At 36.2% G+C, this 17,218-nt stretch overlaps 1 non-coding gene across 1 annotated transcript; it reads left to right on the top strand.

Moving 5' to 3' along the window:
• The first annotated feature begins 2,157 nt into the window (after positions 1-2,157).
• Positions 2,158-2,228, top strand: TRNAY-GUA. Its single transcript has one exon. It is a non-coding gene; the product is annotated as a tRNA-Tyr (tRNA).
• Positions 2,229-17,218: the final 14,990 nt, after the last annotated feature.

The following is a 17,218-nucleotide window of genomic DNA, read 5'->3' as shown; positions in this document are numbered from 1 at the left end:
GCTGTCAAATTGCTAAGGATAAAAAAGTATCCAAAATTAAAATTTTAAAAACTCCCATAGGTTACTTTGAACATCAGACTGACCTCAGACTTCTCAGGTATGGCAATGAATGCTTGAATGTAATGAAATAATGTCTTTGAAAATCAGGAGGTAAATTACTTTAAACTTTGTCTTCTAAAATGAGGGCAAAGATTTCAATTAAATGCTTGTGGGAAAATAAATGTACTTTTAATGCATGTATCATTTATATACTCTATGCATATATCAGCATTATGTCTGTGTTAATTTGGGAGTTAGCTCAAAATAATGTCAAAGGTATACAAGAAGACAGATTTGGAATATGGCCAGTATGATCTGTCAATTCTTGATTCTGTAATAAATATACTTACATTAACATAAAAATGTTAATGCAAAATAATATTTTAAATAATTAATCTAGAACAAAGCACAGAATACTTCATTATAGTCACTGAATGTAATTTAAATAATACAAACCTCAATAGAAATTAAGTAATAACATAATAATGTTGAGAAGAAGAGAGGAGGTAGGAAGTAACAATGAAGTAAACATTTCCTCTTTTTTACCATTATAAAATCAATATTTTTCTTTTACCTTTTTAACATTATGTGATCAACATGCACTTAAATCAATAAATAACAATATAAGAATATTATTTAAAAATCTGGTAACCACCTGAAGAGTTAAAAGATAGAAACTAGCAAAATGTTTACACTTGTTGAATGGGACAAGGGAATGAAATGTGAGAAAAAAAAATATTCCTTTTAATGATAGACTTTTCTATATAGTTTCAATTAAAAATGTGTATTTAATTTTATTAAGTTGAGGTTTTAAAAAATAAACACCACCTTCATCATTTAATGAATTGTGCTAGATTCCAGGAATTGACAAACTATAATCCATACTCCAAATCCTGATAACACCCTTTTATATACAACCTGTGAACACAGCCACCATCATTTGTTTATCCATTGTATATGTCTGCTTTTATACTACAGTAGCAGATTATGTAGTTTTGTGAACTGCAAAGCCTAAAATATTTACTACCTGGCTTTATTCAGAAAAATTTTGGCAATCCCAGGCATATTCTTACAGTGAAATGCTAGGTAGCCATTGGCAGAATAAGGCACGTCAATATGGACACTGGTGTGGAAACATGTCCAAAATACAATGTTGAATGCAAGTTTCAGAGGATTTTCAGGAGTATAATCAGTTAATATTAGTAATGTGCTTCTCTGTAGTCATATCAGCATATCAATTACTAGAGCCTCAGACAACACACACCAAATTTAGTACTACAGCATGGACCCAGGAGAACTCTTTAATTATTTATTTTCCAACATTTCTGCATTGTGTAATTTTTCTTAACAAGCATATACTTCTTTAGTAACTTTTAAAAGCAAATATGATTATATTATCTCCATGCTCTGTGCCTTTTAGTGGTTTCTCACTATGCTTAGGGTAAAATTCAACCTGTTTTTTTATGACTTGCAAGGGCCTCTTTTGATTGTATTGAAGCCTGCTTCTCTAGGTTCACCTCATGTCACTGAACACCTTCTCGCTGCTAACAACCACATGATTTTTACTTCAGTTCCTCAAGTGTCTCAAGTTCTGTCTTGCCTCAGAGTCTTTGCATATGCTGGTATCCTCCTATATCTACTTTTCACCAGGTTAATTCCCACTTATCCTTCAGATCATAACTTCAGTCTCACTTCTTCAGGAAAACATCACTGACCCACCAATTCAAATTTAAAAATTTGTTTTATTCTATCATAGTAATTAAAAGTTTTCTTTAGTACATTTATAACTGTCTATGTTACCTCATTTATGTAATTATTTAATATCTGTTGCCATCTCTGGATCTTATGCATTAGATACTACTGTGGTCGATTGGACCTGATTTTTGATTTTGAGTTTCTCTTTTGATCAGTCAATGATTTGTGAGGGTTGATATTTCATGCCTTCTATTTATTCTTAGATGTCTTTTAAAGATTACACAGAAATTTTACTTTTTGAAATTATCTTGTAGATAGTTTGGACACTTTAATAAATCTGAGACCACATTAAAGGATCTTGGTTAGGTTATTTTTTCAATATCTTGAAAGAGTTTTATATTTCATCATCCCCCAAATAGGGCTTCCCTAGTGGCTCAGAGGTAAAGCATCTGCCTGTAATGCAGGAGGCCTGGGTTCGATCCCTGGGTTGGGAAGATCCCCTGGAGAAGGAAATGGCAACCAATTCCAGTACTCTTGCCTGAAAAATTCTGGATGGAGGAGCCTGGTAGGCTACAATCTATGGGGTTGCAAAGAGTCAGACACGAATGAGCAGTTTCACTGATTCACTGGATCCTCCAAATTATTTCATCATTATTCATGATTACTCAATAATTCTGAACTATGTCCAAAGGGAACAAGACAATAGGAAAATAGAAAAAAGACTAATAAAATATAAAACTAGAATAAAACATAAAAGTAGAATTGCCAAGAAAATGATACAATAGTGAAACAAATTTTCACATTTCAGTTTTCTTAATGTATTGCCCAAAGTACTGAACTGTCCTTCAATAAAGTATTGAAGGAGATAGGGTTTAATATTGCTTTAGTTGGCTTTTAACCATTCATTGATCATAACCAGGAATTTGGTTTGTTTGTTTTTTTTTTCATTTATACAAGCAAAGAGAAGAAAATTTACAGAAGATGAGTCTCAACTTATTAGACAAATCAGAAGATCAATGCAAAGAAATGAATAGCAACTTCAGATTCTAAAGGTGATAGTGAAACTAAACATTTGAAAATAGAAATCTCAGACTACATGAATCTGTATGAAATTATTCAAGTTGAACTTATTCAAATTCAAGAATTCATAACTAAATACTTTATTTTTAAAGATAAAAAGTAAATGTGATATTGTCTTCCAGCCTTTCAACAGGAAGAAGTTAACCATTCAATATTTTTATACCAGTGCCTGATACAACATTTACTATAGATATAAGGCAACATTATTTCATATTTCAAGATGTTTGTATACCAAAATGTACATGATATATTTGGTATGAAGATTTATTTTGTATTTATTTATTTACTATGTTTAAATTCTTATTAAAGTTTCTAATGAATTTGATTTTCACTATCCCTTTACTTGGGCTTCCCAGGTGGTTCAGTTCAGTTCAGTTCAGTTGCTCAGTCGTGTCCAACTCTTTGCAACCCCATGAACTTAAGCACACCAGGCCTCCCTGTTCATCACCAACTCCCGGAGTCTACCCAAACTCATGTCCATTGAGTCAGTGATGCCATCCAACCATCTCATCCTCTGTTGTCCCCGTCTCCTCCTGCCCTCAATCTTTCCCAGCATTAGGGTCTTCTCAATTGAGTCAGCTCTTTGCATCAGGTAGCCAAAGTATCGTAGGTTGGATCTCCTTGGAATCCAAGAGACTCTCAAGAGTCTTCTCCAACACCACAGTTCAAAAGCATCAATTCTTCTGCATTCAGCTTTCTTTATAGTACAACTCTCACATCCATTCATGACCACTGGAAAAACCATAACCTTGACTAGACATACCTTTGTTGACAAAGTAATGTCTCTGCTTTTTAATTGCTGTCAAGTTGGTCATAACTTTCTTTCCAAGGAGTAAATGTCTTTCAGTTTCATGGCTGCAGTCACCATCTGCAGTGGTTTCAGAGTCCCCCAAAATAAATTCAGCCACCCAACTGTTTCCCCATTTATTTTCCATGAAGTGATGGGACTGGATGCCATGATCTTAGTTTTCTGAATGTTGAGCTTTAAGTCAACTATTTCCCTCTTCTGATATTCATTTAACTTTGTTTTATCATTCATCCACTGAATGAATATTTATCAAGTGCCTACTCTGTCTACTCTGCCTAATAAGCATTGTGTTAAATGTTGTTAAGGGTACTGCAGTGAGAAAGAAAGACATTGTTAAGGGCACTGTCAGTCTAGAAGATTTCCTTTTAAAAGTGTAGATATAAATTTGGGAATATTGTATTGAATCTTTCATATTAATATTAATTGAATATCATTCATCTGATTAAACACACATCTTAATTGCCATGACCTACTATGGATGAATGGGGAAGGTTTCTTTTCCTCTCCAAAGCAAGATTTTCTTATTTGAAATCAGAAAGTAACATTGATCAATGACATTTAGCCACATGTGATTATTTAAACGTGCATTCAAATTACTTCATATTAAATATGATAGCATCAAAAATTTAGTCCCTTAGTCACCTTTCAAGTACTTAGTAGCCATTTGTGCCTAGTGACTAATATATCGGATTTTAAGCCAGCTTTTTCACTCTCTTCTTTTACCTTCATCAAGAGGCTCTTTAGTTCTTCACTTTCTGCCATAAGGGTGGTGTCATCTGCATATCTGAGGTTATTGATATTTCTCCCAGTAAGTAAGCAGGTGACAATATACAGCCTTGATGTATTCCTTTCTCAATTTGGAACTAGTCTGTTGTTCCATGTCCAGTTCTAATTGTTACCTATTGACCTGCATACAAGTTTCTCAGGAGGCATGTAAGGTGATCTGGTATTCCCATCTCTTGAAGAATTTTCCATTTATTGTGATCCACACAAAGGCTTTAGCATAGTCAATGAAGCAGAAAAATATGTTTTTCTGGAATTCCCTTGCTTTTGCTATGATTCAATGAAAGCTGTTAATTTGATCTCTGGCTCCTCTACCTTTTCTAAATCCAGCTTATACATCTGGAAGTTATCGATCCATAGCTTGAAGGATTTTGAGAATTACCTTGCTAGCATGTGAAATAACTGAGGTTGTGTGGTAGTTTGAATATTTTTGGCATTGTCCTTCTTTGGGATTGGTATGAAAGCTGAACTTTTCTAGTCCTGTGGTCACTGCTGAGTTTTCCAGATTTTCTGGCATATTAGATGCAGCAGTTCAACTGCAACATCTTTTAGGATATTAAATAGCTCAGCTGGATTTCTATCACCTCCACTAGCTTCTTAATAATGCTTCCTTGTTATACTGATGGCCAAGTTAAACCCTATAAGGATATAGACCCTGTTTGTCTTTATTGCTGATTCCTCCACATCTAATAGCTAACATCTATCAAATGTTCAACATCTAATAACTAAAACCTATTAGATGACTACTATATACTGGGCAGTATTATGAATCCTCCATATGCAATAAATCATTTAAGTCTGAAAATAACCTTATGAATGTGTCCTATAATCACTTCATTTTGCAGAAACAGAGGCATGACAAGGGTGACTTGCCAAGCTTACACAGTAAGCAGAAAGGCAGGATTCCAACTGAGGAGATCAACCTCAGAGCTCACAGCCTTACAAAATATAATGCCTTTCTAACACAGTGCCTGGAAGATAATATACGTACAACAAATATTTGTTGAATGAAAATGAGCATTGCACAGTTGCCAAAGCAATATGCAATAGCTCTGAGATGAGATGAGCATTAGTGAAGAATAAACAAACAGTCAAAATTGATTTAGTTGAAACATTCATGAACAGGATTGAATTTTGGATAGTTCCAGTAAAATCAAAGATCTGGAATAACATTTGCATTTACATCCACACTATCATTGGACATTTTCTGGCCACTGATTTAATGGTTTGCTCCATTTAAATAGTGCTTCTGATCTTCATTTAATTTTGTTTTAACATTCCACTGAATGAATATTTATCAAGTGCCTACTCTGTCTACTCTGCCTAATAAGCATTGTGTTAAATGTTGAGGGTACTGCAGTGAGAAAGAAAGACATTTTTAAAGGCACTGTCAGTCTAGAAGATTTCCTTTTAAAAGTGTAGATATAAATTTGGGAATATTGTATCCAATCCTTCATATTAATATTAATTGAATATTATTCATCTGATTAAACACACATTTAATTGCCATGACCTATTATGGATGAATGGTCAAGGTTTCTTTTCCTCTCCGAAGCAAGATTTTCTTATTTGAAAATCAGATTATTAGCATTGATCAATGCTATTTAGCCACATACAATTATTTAAACTTGCATTCAAATTTCTTCATATTAAATACGATAGCATCAAAAATGTAGTCCCTTAGTCACCTTTCAAGTACTTAGTAGCCATTTGTGCCTAGTGGCTAATGTATGGGATGGTACAGAAAATTTCCATTATTGAAAAAGTTCTACAGGATAGTGTTAATTTAGAGTATTAATTGACATAATTCTTCCACTATTACAAATGGTTTTGAAAAATGAATATCTTCTCCTTCAGATGATAAAAAATGTAGTGTTGTTTCTATTTTTAAAGGCAAAAAAATCACCTATGAATTCTATTATGAGGCTCCATATAAAGGAGTTCTGTAACACAGAACATATAATTTTTAAAAATAGAATTTCATAAATGAGACCCAGTGACAGGAAACCACTCAATTCATAGATTATCTGCATTTTTAAAGTAGTTGATTCATGATTCAAAGGGTCAGTAATCTCAGGAACTCCATCACAGAATATAATACACAATAGTGAAGTCCATCAGGTTATTAACAAATTATGTAGTTTCCTAGTATTACAGCTTTACTCTGCATAAATACGTTTGAAACACTGCTAACATATTCACAGATAGATATAAAGCAACATACAAATAAATGATAGAATTGAGAGATTTTCAGAGTTCTAAGAACCCTATATGCATATCAAGAAGCAACAGTTAGAACCAGATATGGAACAATGGACTGGTTCAAAACTGGGAAAGGAGTACATCAAGGCCGTATCTTGTCACCCTGATTATTTAATTTATACACAGAGTACATAATGAGAAATGCCAGGCTGGATGAAGCTCAAGCTAGAATCAAAATTGCCAGGAGAAATATCAATAACCTCAGATATGCAGATGACACTACCCTAATGGCAGAAAGCTAAAAGGAACTAAAAAGCCTCTTGATGAAGGTGAAAAAAGAGAGTGAAAAAGCTGGCTTAAAATTCAACATTCAAAAACTAAGATCATGCCATTGGTCCAATCACTTCATGTCAAATTTATGGGGGAAAATGGAAACTGAAAGACTTTTTATTTGGGGGGCTCCAAAATCACTGTGGACCATGACTGCAGTCATGAAATTAAAAGACACTTGCTCCTTAAAAGAAAAGCTATGACAAACCTATACAGTGTATTAAAAAGCAGAGACATCACTTTGCCAATAAAGGTCCATATAGTCAAAGATGTGGTTTTCAAGTACTCATGTACAGATGTGAGAGTTGGACGATAAAGAAGGCTGAGTGCTGAAAAATTGATGTTTTTGAATGGTGGTGCTGGTTAAAACTCTTGAGAGTCCCTTGTACAGCAAAGAGATCAAACCAGTCAATCTTAAAGGAAATCGACCCTAAATATTCATTGGAAGGACTAATGCTGAAGCTAAAGCTGCAATACTTTGACTACCTGATGCAAAGAGCTGATTCATTGGAAAAGAGCCTGATGCTGGGAAAGAGTGAGGTCAAGAGGAGAAGGGGGAAACAGAGGATGAGATTGTTGGATGGCATCATTGACTCACTGGACATGAATTTGAGCGCACTCCAGGAGACACTGATGGACAGAGAAGCCTAGGGTGCTGCAGTCCATGCAGTTGCAAAAAGTTGGGCATGACTGGACAACTGAAGAATAGAATTTTTTCCTCACAAAAACTTTACTAAAGTTAAATCCAAACAGAATGTTCATGATGATGTGTTTAAGATGCTTCTGGGTTTTATCTTTAAATTTTGTTACAAATCGGTTACATTTTCCACTCATATTACCTGTGCCTTAATAGACCTGGATATAAATTTTATTCAAATAAATTCTGATTTTCTAAGACTCAATTTTTATAACCTTGGATAAATAAGCCCCAAGTTGTCTCTTCAACATTGATGAAACTCAAGATATGCTCTTTAATTAAAATAGCCTTTGACATTATTTGTCCAAATTGACAGCTGCTTTTTTTCCCACTTTACTATCACTCTCTTTATCATGTATTATTGAAAAAGGAAACAAAATACTGATTTTACTCAAAATTCCCTACATATTTTCAGATTGTATTATTCCAATGATTGAATTTTGACTTTGTATACAACCCCAGGACTTAACTTCTGAATCCCAAAGGTAATCTTTTTAAAACTCATTATATTTTTCATGTAGATTCTTAAAAATGCCAAATACTTCCTTTATACACAGAAAAAGTGAAAGTGTTCTTTAAAATAAGCACTAATTCCAACAAATGAACATAATAAATCTCAACATCAAGAAAAAATATTCAAAGCATCCTACATAACAAGACATTGCCTGTGAAAATGTTCAGTGGCTGCTCTCTTGAGTAACATTACCTTGGTTTGAATATAGGGCCAGACACATAATAGGTGCATATTTAAGTCAGTGATTTAACATTTCTAAGCCTCAGTTCCCTCATGTGAAAATGGCAACAGCCATAGTACTTTCCTATTATGGTTGAAGTAATTATCAAAAGAGCTCAGGAGAAATGGAGTAGCCATTATGGTCAACAAAAGAGTCCGAAATGCAGTACTTGGATGCAATCTCAAAAATAACAGAATGATCTCTGTTCCTCTCCAAGGCAAGCCATTCAATATCACAGTTATCCAAGTCTATGCCCCAACCAGTAATGCTGAAGAAGCTGAAGTTGAACGGTTCTATGAAGACCTCCAAGACCTTTTAGAACTAACACCCAAAAAAGATGTCCTTTTCATTATAGGGGACTGGAAAGCAAAAGTAGGAAGTCAAGAAACACCTGGAGTGACAGGCAAATTTGGTCTTAGAAGGCAGAATGAAGCAGGGCAAAGACTAATAGAGTTTTGCCAAGAAAATGCACTGGTCATAGCAAACACCCTCTTCCAACAACACAAGAGAAGACTCTACACATGGACATCACCAGATGGTCAACACCAAAATCAGATTGATTATATTCTATGCAGCCAAAGATGGAGAAGCTCTATACAGTCAACAAAAACAAGACCAGGAGCTGACTGTGGCTCAGATCATGAACTCCTTATTACCAAATTCAGACTCAAATTGAAGAAAGTAGGGAAAACTGCTAGACCATTTAGGTATGACCTAAATCAAATCCCTTATGATTATAGAGTGGAAGTGAGAAATAGATTTAAGGGCCTAGATCTGATAGATAGAGTACCTGATGAACTATGGAATGAGGTTTGTGACATTGTACAGGAGACAGGGATCAAGACCATCCCCATGGAAAAGAAAAGCAAAAAAGCAAAATGGCTGTCTGGGGAGGCCTTACAAATAGCTGTGAAAAGAAGAGAGGTGAAAAGCAAAGGAGAAAAGGAAAGATATAAGCATATGAATGCAGAATTCCAAAGAATAGCAAGAAGAGATAAGAAAGCCTTCTTCAGCGATCAATGCAAAGAAATAGAGGAAAGGAACAGAATCGGAAAGACTAGAAATCTCTGCAAGAAAATTAGCGATACCAAGGGGAAATTTCATGCAAGGATGAGCTCGAGAAAGACAGAAATCATATGCACCTAACAGAAGCAGAAGATATTAAGAAGAAATGGCAAGAATACACAGAAGAACTGTACAAAAAAGATCTTCATGACCCAGATAATCATGATGATGTGATCACTCATCTAGAGCCAGACATCCTGGAATGTGAAGTCAAGTGGGCCTTAGAAAGAATCACTACGAGCAAAGCTAGTGGAGGTAATGGAATTCCAGTTGAGCTATTTCAAATTCTGAAAGATGATGCTGTGAAACTGCTGCACTCAATATGCCAGCAAATTTGGAAAACTCAACAGTGGCCACAGGACTGGAAAAGGTCAGTTTTCATTCCAATTCCAAAGAAAAGAAATGCCAAAAAATGCTCAAACTACCACACAATTGCACTCATCTCACACACTAGCAAAGTAATGCTCAAAATTCTCCAAGCCAGGCTTCAGTAATATGTGTACCGTGAACTTCCTGATGTTCAAGCTGGTTTTAGAAAAGGCAGAAGAACCAGAGATCAAATTGCCAACATCCGCTGGATTTGGAAAAAGCAAGAGAGTTCCAGAAAAACTTCTATTTCTGCTTTATTGACTATGCCAAAGCCTTTGACTGTGTGGATCATAATAAACTGTGGAAAATTCTGAAAGAGATGGGAATACCAGAACACCTGACCTGCCTCTTGAGAAATCTGTATGCAGGTCAGGAAGCAACAGTTAGAACTGGACATGGAACAACAGACTGGTTCCAAAGAAGAAAAGGAGTACGTCAAGGCTGTATATTGTCACCCTGCTTATTTAACTTATATGCAGAGTACATCATGAGAAATGCTGGGCTGGAAGAAGCACAAGCTGGGATCAAGATTTCTGGCAGAAATAGCAATAACCTCAGATAAGCAGATGACACCACCCTTATAGCAGAAAGTGAAGAGGAACTAAAAAGCCTCTTAATGAAAGTGAAAGAGGAGAGTGAAAAAGTTAGCTTAAAGCTCAACATTCAGAAAATGAAGATCATGGCATCCGGCCCCATCACTTCATGGGAAATAGATGGGGAAACAGTGGAAACAGTGTCAGACTTCATTTTTTTGGACTCCAAAATAACTGCAGATGGTGTTTGCAGCCATGAAATTAAAATACACTTACTCCTTGGAAGAAAAGTTATGACCAGCCTAGATAGTATATTCAAAAGCAGAGACGTTACTTTGCCGACTAAGGCCCGTCTAGTCAAAGCTATGGTTTTTCCATTGGTCATGTATGGATGTGAGAGTTGGACTGTGAAGAAGGCTGAGCACCAACGAATTGATGCTTTTCAACTGTGGTGTTGGAGAAGACTCTTGAGAGTCCCTTGGACTGCAAGGAGATCCAAGCAGTCCATTCTGAAGGAGATCAACCCTGGGATTTCTTTGGAAGGAATGATGCTAAAGCTGAAACTCCAGTACTTTGGCCACTTCATGAGAAGAATTGACTCATTGGAAAAAACTCTGATTCTCGGAGGGATTGGGGGCAGGAGGAGAAGGGGATGACAGAGGATGAGATGGCTGGATGGCATCACTGACTCGATGGTCGTGAGTCTGAGTGAACTCCGGGAGTTGGTGATGGACAGGGAGGCCTGGTGTGCTACGATTCATGGGGTTGCAAAGAGTCGGAGACGACTGAGAGATGGTACTGAACTGAAGCCTCAGTTCCCTCATGTGAAAATGGCAACAGCCATAGTAGTTTCCTATTATGGTTGAAGTGATTATCAAAAGAGCTAAGGCCTGAATTGAAATTGGTCTTTGTTTCATTTAGGTTTCCCATCATTTGCAACTTCTTTCTGAGGTGGAAAATCAATCACTGTGAAAAGTTTAGAAGGTCAGATGCTATCACTTATCCCTCGTATAGCACATCATCTAAGCTTAGCCAAGAGAATGCTGTTACCTGGAACTTCAAATCTTACAAGAAGCAAAAACAACATAGAATTCATTGCAGTAATAGTTGTGATTCTGGTAATAACATTTTCCTATTATAACAGTGAAAGTTATAAAGCCAATTTTTATTCAGTGATACACATTACATTTTAAGTGTATGCTAAGGGAAAAAAGCTTCCTTAGTGGCTCAGAGGTAAAATCCACCTGCAATGCAGGAGACATGGGTTCTATACCTGGGTTGGGAAGATCCCCTCGAGAAGGAAGTGGCAACCCACTCCAGTATTCTTGTCTGGGAAATTCCACGCCCAGAGAAGCCTGATGGGCTATAGTCCATGCGGTCACAAAAGACTCAGACAGAACTTAGCGACTAATCAACAGTAATAACAATGAAAAAAACTCTCCAGACTATTTTTTCAAGTGTAGAAGAAAGTGACAACAAGTTGGCTGATCTGTCGTTATTTAGTGCTTTATAGTACTGTATTAAAGTGTCTTTAACCACCATTTTTCAGAATTTAGGGAACTTCAGGTATATGGTAAATCCTGCAGTCACCATTACACATCGACTGCTACATTTATATGCAGAACACATGACATTTCTCCAAGGCAGTTTGCCATTTATTATCACTGCAATAGGCGCAATTACAAAGGAGAAGGAGTTTGGTCTTTGTCATGTAGAAAAATGGAAATATTTGCAAGTTAAACAAGGAAATAACATGGTCAGATCTGTACTTTAGAAAGATCCCACCAGAATAGATGGAGCAAGAGTAAAGACAAGAGTTAAGTGAGAAAGTTACTACAACAATGCAGGTGAGAAAAGATAGTCTTGGCCTATATTAGTAATGATTGGAATAGAAGGGAGAGGATCAACTTGATAACTAGTAAGGAAATGTAACTGAGAAAACCTGTTGGCCAGTAGGATGTTGGGAAGTGAGATATAGAAAACAGAATAACTTCCAGGGTTTTAATGTGACAGTTGTTCATTTGTGATTGCTCAGTAATTTCAGGTTTGATATCTTCTTTAAGCCAACGTTATTAAGAAAACTACATTTTAGGTTTTCATGGAAAATTTCACATAACCAAAGTAAAACACAGTATAATAGAAACTTCCACAATCAATAATACAATAATTTTAAAAGTTTTTATTTGATGATACAAATATAAAAACACACAAGTATTAGTTGCACAATTTGAAGAACATATACACCAAAGAAATCTATATCCCTATCATGATGAATAAACTCAGTAGAATGCTTCTGCCTATACCTTCCCCATCAATCCCTACCCGGACTAGAGGCCACCACAGATCAAATTTTTTAAACATTACATTAATTTTGCCTGTTTTAGGACTTTGTATAAATAGAGCCATATTTCATGAGATGCATATGGGTGTTGCTTGTTTCATTTTGTTTCCTTTTTATTGCTTAGTAGAATATGAAGAATAGGCATTGTATGAATATATTCAGTTTTTTAGTAATTATTCTGTTTATGAATACCTCAGCTCTCTACAATAGGTTTACATCCGTTGTGAATAAATTTGTTATTTGTTGTTGTTCATTTGCTAAGTCATGTCTGATTTTTTGTGACAACATGGACTGCAGCATGCCAGGCTTCCCTGTCCTTCACTATCTTGTGGAGTCTGCTCAAACTCATGTCCATTGACTCAGTGATGCCATCCAATAATCTCATCCTTGTCACCCTCTTCTCCTCCTGCCCCCAATCCCTCCCAGCATCAGGGTATCTTTTCCAATGAGTCAGTTTTTCGTATCAGGTGGCCAAAGCTTCAGCTTCAGCATCATTTTTTCAATGAATATTCAGGAATGATTTCCTTTAGGATTGACTGGTTTGTTCTCCTTGCAGTCCAAGGGACTCTAAGAGTCTTCTCCAGCACCACCATTCAAAAACATCAATTCTTCAGTGCTCAGCCTTTTTTATGGTCCACCTCTCACATCTGTACATGATTATGGAAAAAAACCATAGCTTTGACTACAGCGACCTTTGTCGGCAAAGTAATGTTTCTGCTTTTTAATATGCTGTCTAGTTTTGTCATAGCTTTTCTTCCAAAGAGTAAGCATATTTTAACTTCATGGCTGCAGTCAGCATCTACAGTGATTTTGGAGCCCAAGAAAATAAAACATGTCACTGTTTCCACTTTTTGTCCATCTACTTGCTATGAATTGATGGTATTGAATGCCATGATCTTAGATTTTTGGATGTTGAGTATTAAGCCAGCTTTTTCACTGTCCTCTTTCACCCACATCAAGAGGTTCTTCAGTTTCTCTTTGCTTTCTGCCATTAAAGTGGTATCATCTGCATACATGAAGTTGTTGATATTTCTCCAGCTTGAGCTTCATTCAGCATGGCATTTCACAAAATGTAGTCTGCATATAAATTAAATAAGCAGGGTGACAATATACAGCCTTGAAGTACTCCTTTCCCAATTTTGAACCAGTCTATTGTTCCATGTACGGTTTTACCTGTTGCTTCTTGACTTGCATACAGGTTTCTCAGGAGACAGGTAAGGTGGTCTGGTAATCCCAACTCTTTAAGAATTTTCCACAGTTTATTGTTATCCACAGAGTCAAAGGCCTTAGCATAGTCAATTAAACAGAAGTAAATGTTTCATGGAATTTGCTTGCTTTTTGCTATGATCCAATGAATGTTGGCAATTTGACCTCTGTTTCATCTGTCTTTTCTAAATCGAATTTATACATCTGGAAATTCTCAGTTCATGTACTGTTACATTTTTATAAATATCTTTCTGTGGACAGATGTTTTTATATATCTTTGATAAATCTAAGATTTCAATTATTTAGTCAAAGGTAGGGGTATGTTTAATTTTCTAAGAAATTACTGAAACATTTTTCAGTGTGTTGTACCATTTTACACTTCTTTCACAAATGAGTGAGAGTTTCAACTACCCTACATCCTTGTGAACATTTTGTGTTGTCAAATCTTTTAAAATTTCTTTTGCCTAGTGGATTTTAACAATATCAGAAAAATATATTTATTAAAAAAAATTTTTGTGAAATGCCCTTTGATTATTAACTTCTATTTTTTGCATTGTAGCAACAGATTGTGAGACATATGATGTAAAATTTTAGAATAATTGAGATTTTTCTGACAATATAGGACATTATTTTTACATTAGTAAATATTTCATTGGTCTCTAAAAATAGTGTGTATTTTTTATTGTTTAACACAAATTCCATACACACATATATAGTAGATTCTGATTATTCACAGTAACTACGTTCTAGTAAAGTCATTTTAAACACCACATTAGCAAACACTGAGCCATTGCTTCTAGAGAATTAACAGATTGGGTTTCTACAGGTATCAGGTCACAGTATTTTCATTAACTATTCAAAATATAACCTTATTTAATGTGTTTCTGCTTAAAGACACTTTATTTAAAATATAGTGTTGATTTATTGACACTGACCTCACAACCAACGGCTTTAAAATGAATACAAGGATGAAGCTTACCTAATGCAGGTATGTTCTCCATTAGATGTATCACAGACTTTTTGAGGTTGGGGCTTCCCTGGTGGCTCAGTAGACAGACAGAGTAATGGGAAAATTATGGACAGAGGTTTGTGACATTGTACAGGAGGGAATGATCAAGAACATCCCCAAAAAGGAAATGCAACAAAACGGTTGTCAGAGGAAGCCTTACAAATAGCTGTGAAAAGAAGAGAAGTGAAAGGCAAAGGAGAAAAGGAAAGATATATCCATTTGAATGCAGGGTCTCAAAGAATAGCAAGGATAGATAAGAAAGACTTCCTCAGTGATCAGTGCAAAGAAATAGAGGAAAACAAAAGAATGGGAAAGACTAGAGATCTCTTCAAGAAAATAGAGATACCAAGGGAACATTTCATTCAAAGATGGGCACAAAAAAGGACAGAAATGGTATGGACCTAACAGAAATAGTAGATACTAAGCAGAGCTGGAAAGAATACAAAGAAGAACTGTACAAAAAAGATCTTCATGGCTCAGATAATCATGATAGTGTGATCACTCACCTAGCACCAGACATTCTGGAATGTGAAATCAAGTGGGCCTTAGGAAGGATCACTACGAACAAAGCTAATGGAGGTGATGGAATTCCAGTTGAGCTAGTTCAAATCCTAAAAGTTGATGCTGTGAAAGCACTGCACTCAATATGCCAGCAAATTTGGAAAACTCAGCAGTGGCCACTGAATGGAAAATATCAGTTTTCATTCCAATCTCAAAGAAAGGCAATGCCAAAGAATGCTCAAAGTACCACACAATAGCACTCATCTCACACACTAGCAAAAAAAAAAAAAAAAAAAGGCAAATTTCTCCAAGCCTGGCTTCAACAGTACATGAATCATGAACACCCAGATGTTCAAGCTGGATTTAGAAAAGGCAGAGTAACCGGAGATCCAATGGCCAAGAGTCATTGGATCATTGAAAAAGCAAGAAAGTTCCAGAAAAACATCTACTTCTGCTTTATTGACTACACTAAAGCCTTTGAATGTGTGGATCACAACAAACTCTGGAAAATTCTTCAAGATCTGGGAATAGCAGACCACCTGACCTGCCTCAGGAGAAACCTGTATGCAGGTCAAAAAACCACGGTTAGAACTGGACATGGAAGAACAGACTGCTTCCAAATAGGGAAAAGAGTACATCAAGGCTGTAAATTGTCACTCTACTTATTTAATTTATATGCAGAGTATATCATGAGAAATGCTGGGCTGGATGAAGCACAAGCTGGAATCAAGATTGCTGGGAGAAATATCAATAACATCAGATACGCAGGTAACACCACCCTTATGGCAGAAAGCGAAAAAGAACTAAAGTGCCTCCTGATGAAAGTGAAAAAGGAGAGCAAAAAGTTGGCTTAAAACTCAACATTCCAAAAACTAAGATCATGGCATCTGGTCCCATCACTTCATGGCAAATAGATCGGGAAACAATGGAAACAGTGACAGACTTTATGATTTTGCAGCCATGAAAGTAAAAAATGCTTGCTCCTTGAAATAAAAGTTATCACCAACCTAGATAGCATATTAAAAAGCAGAGACATCTCTGCCAGCAAAGGTCTGTCTAGTCAAAGCTATGGTTCTTCCAGTAGTCATTATGGATGTGAGAGTTGGGCTATAAAGAAACTGAGTTCCAAAGAACTGATGCTTTTGAACTGTGGTGTTGAAAAAGACTTGAGAGTCCCTTAGACTGCAAGGAGATCCAACCAGTCAATCTTAAAGGAAGTAAGTCTTGAATATTCTTTGGAAAGACTGATGCTGAAGCTGAAACTCCAACACTTTGGCCACCTGATGAGAAGAACTGATTCATTTGAAAAGACAATGCTTGGAAAGATTGAAAACAGGAGGAGAAGGGGGTGACAAAGGCTGAGATGGATTGATGTCATCACCAAAGCAATGGACATGAGTTTAAGTAAACTCTGGGAGTTGATGGACAGGGAGACCTGGCATGCTGCATTCCCTGGGGTTGCCAATAGTTGGACATGACTGAACAACTGAAATGACCTGAACTGGTGGCTCAGTTTGTAGAGAGTCTGCCTATAATGTGGGAGAGCTGGGTTTGATCCCTGGGTTGGGAAGATCCCCTGGAGAAGAAAATGGCAACCCACTCCAGTATTCTTGTCTGGAGAATTACATGGACAGAGGAGCCTGGTGGGCTACATACAGTCCATGTGGTCACAAAGAGTGGGACACACCAGAGTGACTAACACTTTTTGAGCTTAGGAATGCTAGGCAACACTTCAGCCCTGTGCTTGTGGTACATTTTAAACAGCAAAACCACCAAAACAAAACAAAACAGAAAATGCAAAAAAATTATATTGAGGTAGGAGATAG

Source organism: Oryx dammah, unplaced genomic scaffold (assembly GCF_014754425.2).
Source record: "Oryx dammah isolate SB20612 unplaced genomic scaffold, SCBI_Odam_1.1 HiC_scaffold_23, whole genome shotgun sequence".
Lineage (NCBI taxonomy): Eukaryota > Metazoa > Chordata > Mammalia > Artiodactyla > Bovidae > Oryx > Oryx dammah.
The sequence above is the reverse complement of the archived record's forward strand: the minus strand, read 5'-3'. Positions and strand labels throughout refer to the sequence as shown.